Source organism: Halichoerus grypus, chromosome 4 (genome assembly GCF_964656455.1).
Source record: "Halichoerus grypus chromosome 4, mHalGry1.hap1.1, whole genome shotgun sequence".
In the NCBI taxonomy this organism is placed as follows: Eukaryota; Metazoa; Chordata; class Mammalia; order Carnivora; family Phocidae; genus Halichoerus; species Halichoerus grypus.
This window is the reverse complement of record NC_135715.1, coordinates 115,541,495-115,547,494: the sequence shown is the minus strand read 5'-3', so window position 1 is coordinate 115,547,494 and position 6,000 is coordinate 115,541,495. Positions and strand designations below refer to the sequence as shown.

Here is a 6,000-nt window from a genome sequence, read left to right as displayed (position 1 = left end):
CTATTAAAAGATATTAATGACTGAAAACTATTAGAATAACCAGCATATCTACCACCTGAATTGTCTGCATCGAAGAGCTACACTGAATTCTCGACCATTTTAATCAAAGCCCAACAGTCTTTTCAAAGTAAGAATACAAAGTGATTAGACTGCTTCTCACTTAGTAAAGGAAATTTAAGTATAAAAGGGACTTCCAGCTATTCATATGTCATCTCAACTTGCTAGGATTTGTATCAAACATCAGTAGATTTTCCCACATCAAAAGAGCAGAATTTGATTTGAAAGTGAGTATGTACTGTACTGTGATTTTGGCCAAATAAATATACCCAAGTATATCCAAATATACCCAAATATATCCATAAAATGGGGAAAACAATAATCACTTCAGAGTTATTGCGAGTAGAAAACAACAAGCATTAAATAAAAGTTAGTGGTTATCTCTTATCTTAATTTTTCCTTTGAGCTGATGCTTAGTTTTGAAGATACCTCACATCAACTCAAAGAAAGACAGAAAGTTATTGTTAGTGAATGTATCAGTCAGGAAAACAGAAATGCCCTGAAAATTTTAATCAGAGGTGAATTTAATACAAGAAATTGGTTATGGGGTGCCTGGGTGTCTCAGTTGGTTTAATGTCTGCCTTCAGCTCAGGTCATGATCTCAGGTTCTGGGATTGAGTGCAGAGTCTGCTTCTCCCTCTGCCTCTGTCTCGCCCCCCTCCCCCCCATTTGTGCTCTCTCTCTCTTTCTCAAATAAATAAATAAAAAATCTTAAAAATAAAAAAGAAATTGGTTACAAAATTTTGGTTGGGTGAAAGAATAAAGGGGGAAAAAGGGCCACTACTTAGGAGTCCAGAAATATGCACTGCTGCTGAGGTTGCCACCAATGCCACTGGGGCCTGTGGTCATCCGTCATCCCCACTGCTGTCTCCTGCTGCTCCCAGACCCACTGACTCTGTTGGAGGTCACAGTCACCCACAGACACCTGCATTTTGGGGCCACACTCCTGCTGGAACCATAAGCAGAAAGATGTCCCCCTTCATTGTTGTTCTTGCAATTCCACTGCAATGCTTCCTACTGGCAAAACTTAATAGGAACCAGTCAGCAAGAGAGTTTGTGGAATGCAGTTTCTAGGCATCCAACCCCTCAATACAGGGGAGGTCACAAAGGGTCTGAGAGAGAGTGGGCTGAGACACCAGCAGACATTATCCAGGAGAATAAGTAATCACGTTAGTTACCATGCTAGCACCAGGAAGCAAGCAATGACTCTCATTAAAAAGCATGGACTATACTTATTTCTTTTCTGAAATCCCAAGGAAATTTCATAAAATATATAATGGAACTTGGGGCACCTGGGTGGCACAGTCCATTGAATTGAGCATCCCACTCTTGGTCTTGGCTCAGGTTGTGATCTTGGGGTCATGAGACCAAGCCCTGCTTTGGGCTCCACATTCATCAGGGAGTCTGCTTGAGGTTCACTTCCCTTCTTCCCCACCTGCAAATAAATAAATAAATCTTAAATATATAACGGAACCAAAAATGAGAAAGGGATCTATGATGGTTAATTTTATGTGTCAACTTTGCTGGGCTAGGAGGTGCCCAGGTATCTGTTAAATATTATTCTGGGTATGTCAGTGAGGGTGTTTTGGGATGGCATTAACATTTAAATTGGTAGACTGAGTAAAGAAGATTGCCTTCTGTAACATGGGTAGCCCTCATCCAATCTGTTGAAGACCTGAATAGAACAAAAGACTGAGTAAATGAGAATTCACTCTCTCTGTCTATCTCCAAGCCAGGACTTTGGTTTTCTGTCTTTGAACTTGCACTGGAACTTAAACCATTGGCTCTCGTGGTTCCCAGGCCTTTGGACTTGAACTGAAACTTACATCATTGGTTCTGGATCTCTAGCTTGCCAACTACAGACCTTGGGACTTCTCAGCCTTTGTAGTCACATGAGCCAATTCTGAAAGGAAGGAAGGAAGGGAGAGAGAGAAAGAAAGAAAGAAAAAAAAGAAAAAGAAAGAAAGGAAGAAAGAAAGAAAGAAAGAAAGAAAGAAAGAAAGAAAGAAAGAAAGAAAGAAAGAAAGGAGACTAAGGAAAGAAGACTAAGGAAGGAAAGCAGAGAGCAGAGAGGGATGTAAATATATAGACACAGACAAAGATACAGATATAGATATCCTATCGATTTTCTTTCTTTGTACAATCTAGACTAATAGAAGACAATCAATCGATTAGAACTTGTGGTAAGTTCCTAGAAAGAAAGGATGTAGATGGGATGATATTGATGAATAAACCCCAACAGAGAAGACTGTATCCTGAAGATGCACAGACATCAGTGACACTGGGGGAGGCAGCTACCTTCTCTTGGTGGTGCCCAGCAGTTCCACCTGATGCCAAAGCCAGAAAGCAGGATGGGATTGTAATCAGTGCAATTGTTAATGGAGTGTCTATGTAATACCTTAGGCAAATTGTTTTCACCCTGTGTGAAAAAAGACAAAAAGCTGTGCAAGAAAGTATGGCCCAAATATGAAGTTAAATAAGATTTGGCATGACTTTACACCAATTATGGTGTATAGAGCAAGAAACTCTCCATTTGACTTTGAAACATGTAACATTGTTAATTGGTCGAAGAGCTCAATAACATGGGACTATATTTTTTTCTTTATGAGCATAATCACACTATTGGTTCTTGCAATACAAATTATTGAAACACTACTTATTGGTTTTTAATCAGTTTGAAGTAGAAAGTTTCATTATAGTTACAGAGAAGAATGCATGAAATAAATTTTGGCAATGAAAAATCAAAGGTAAAACCAACCAAGGTTGGGAGGGAAAGATGGAGGAAGAGAAATAGGAGACACTCATGCATTTATTTCTTCATCTAAAACAGTGTGAGGTCAATAGTTCTGCCTCGAGTTGATGGGTCAAGAAACACATTTATGTGTATTGTTTAACAGTTGTAAAGTTAAGCCCCAGAAGAACAGGGTAAAAAAATAACAACAGATGGAGAATAAAAGAAGAGATGGAAATCAGACTACGTTTTCCATCCTTCTTTATTCGAGAGTAAATAGATAAGGCCTAAGATTGACAAATTAACAAATTGAGTTTCACATATGTAATTTAGTGTTGTGAATATAACCATAGAAAACAAGATTAGAAAGAGGAAAAAATTGTTGCCTCTTGTGACTGAGCCTATAGTTGGTGGAAGGAGGAGATATTAATTTTTCATTTTAAGACTTCTCTAATATTTTTTATTTTGCATATGTGTTGCAATTTTATAATAAATAAATATAAGAGAAATTTTCCTGTCCATGATGGAGGTATAGGGAGGGGCATGTGTAGAAACAGCCCCCTTTTGCCTCAGCTCAGTGTTTTGTTTTATGATTTTATGAATGTAAAGCTGCTAGAGATGTAAAGTGGAAAGAAAGAGATAGATGCTACTGTTTGATAAAATGAAACCAACAGCACATATGTTACAAGAGACACCATACCTAGGAGATCACTTGAGAGTAAAACCTTGCTTAGAGTCAGCTGCAAAGCAGCAAAGAGTTTTCAGGCTGGTTTAATCCTTTCTCCTTTTCTTCCCAATGTTTAATTATAACTCAATTTAAACTCAAAGAGTTACTGGCAAGACAAACATAAAAATTTCTCAATAGGAAGCACTCCTCAGTTCCTTGTAGAAAAAAATCATCATCATCAGAAAAGTATATAAATAAAACATGCGATACCTGAGACAAGTTTATATAGTCAACAAGTCACTTTGTTTTTGTTTTTGTTTTTTTTTTTACATTAAGTAACAAATCAAGTTGGAAGCGCTTTTCTCATTTTTGGTGGAGCATGCACAATGTGGGGGCAAGGTCCCTTATATAGTCTAAGTCTCCACAAAGAAGGTCTTTGAAGTTGAAGTCCCAGCTTCTCCTGCATTATGAGAAATCAGCTTTCAGTGCATAATGAAGTTTCTGGCACTTGGACCATGCCTCTGTCACTCTCTAGCACCATATAATAGTAGCTCACAATCCATTTGTATTCACTTCTTAACCAATCCATAAGAAAAACCTTGGTTCAAAATTGCCATGAGGCCCAAATGTCAGGATCAAAATGTTTGGGCTGAAATGACAAGTTAATATATCTTTTTGATCATCTTCCCATTTCTATTGTCTTCATTTCCTTTAGTTAAATCTTAGCTTAGCAATTTTTTTTGACAGTTTATAGCTTACCTAGATTGTTCATAACCCTCATTCGCAAAAACATTGCCAGTCTTTTCTTTAAAATAAAAGCCCATTACTTCCAAACAATCTCACCAAGTTACTAGTCCCTGGATGTATAACGACCTAAGTATTCAGCTTTCCAACTAAGGCTCAGAGCCCAGAGCTCCTATTTCAAGTGGGTCCTACGTGTCTGAGGTTCTCACACAAGTTTCCAACCCCATCAAGAAAACAACGTGGTCAGAGAATCCTTGGAAATTCATATATCCCTTGGATACATAAAGTTTCTCTGTTTAAAAATGAAACAGACCAGAATACAGCCTCTGCTAACCCATAAGCAAAGTAATTTAAGTGCCTGTGTGTGGAGAATTTCCAACTTCTGAACGACCTGGTGTTCTCACATGGTCAAGATTAATGTCATTCCATTCTGACCGGCTCTTCCTGTCCCTATGGTGGAAGTGGGTTCAGAAACATGTTGGATGAAGAAATTTCCCAGTGTATCACAGTTACCAAGCCAGCTGTGCAAAGTCATTTTTACATGGATACAGTTGAAATATTACCAATTTCTCACAGGCTTAATTATTTTACCTACTTTGTGAGCTCTGGGATCTGGGCCAGATTACAGAAAATATGAGAAGTTTGCTGGACAGTGGATAAGGATGCTCCTGTGTATCATAAAGAACTTTGGTCTGGGACTTAACAGTTCCAACTCCATGTCAGCACAAACATAGGCCCTTGGCCTTTGCTGTTTATTAGAACATAGCAATAGCAATTAACCACAATGTTTAGAGAATTAGGGGTTTGGGTTTCTATTTAATTTAATTTTCTGGTTGACTTGGGATTAAACAAACAAAAAATCTTTTTTTTAAATTCAAGCCTTTGGAAAGGGGAAGGAAAGAAACTAGCATTTCTTGACTAGTGTGGCAAATATTATGTTAGATTTTAAAAGTATGTTATTAATCTTCACTATAAAGTGTATGAAGTATGTATTATTTTTAAAATTTTTATAGATAAGGAAACAGACTCAGAAAGGTTAATTAGGTCCCTCAAATCACAAAGCTAGTGTTCAGAAAATGTAAAATTAAAACCTAAGTCAGTTTGCGTGCATGGGTGGTGCAGGTGGTTAAGCGTCTGTCTTCAACTCAGGTCATGGTCCCAGAGTCCTGGGATCATGTCCCAAGTCAGGCTACCTGCTTTGCAGGGAGTCTGCTCCTCCCTCTGCCCTTTCTCCCACTCATTCTCTCAATCTCTCTCCCTTTTTTAAAAGATTTTATTTATTTATTTGACAGAGAGAGAGAAAGCACGAGCAGGGGGAGCGGGAGAGGGAGAAGCAGGCTCCCTGCGACGCGGGGCTCAATCCCAGGACCCTGAGATCATGACCTGAGCCGAAGGCAGGCGCTTAACCATCTGAACCACCCAGGCACCCCTCAATCTCTCTCCTTAAATAAAACAAAAACAAAAACCTAAGTCAGTCTGTTTCCAAAAGACCATGTCTGCCTTATAATTTAATAACATGAAATTCGATCTCCTCTATGTGTAGATTTAAAATTATTAGCACATTTCAATTTTTATTAAGTCAATATTTTGGGGCATCTCTTAAATGCTAGTCCCTGGACTCACTGTTAATAATAGAAGGGTGAATTTTATGTAATAATGCCTTCAGGAAACTTGTAGCAAGATAGGTGTTACTTAGTAGTAAATATTTAGAATACAGAGTGTTTATTTCTGTGAAACAGTCATTCTTACCGTGTCATGGGGACAAGTAGCAAGAGATACTACCAACATCCAGGGGTGGGAG

The 6,000-nt window shown here is 38.3% G+C and overlaps 1 long non-coding RNA gene across 1 annotated transcript in view; it reads right to left on the bottom strand.

Annotated features, from left to right (window-relative positions):
• Positions 1–367: 367 nt before the first annotated feature.
• Positions 368–6,000, bottom strand: part of LOC118534842 (uncharacterized) — a 358,905-nt gene continuing 353,272 nt past the window's right edge. The window contains exon 5 of the long non-coding RNA XR_013447137.1: positions 368–1,492. This is a non-coding gene — a long non-coding RNA (uncharacterized LOC118534842). The remainder of the gene's footprint in view (positions 1,493–6,000) is intronic.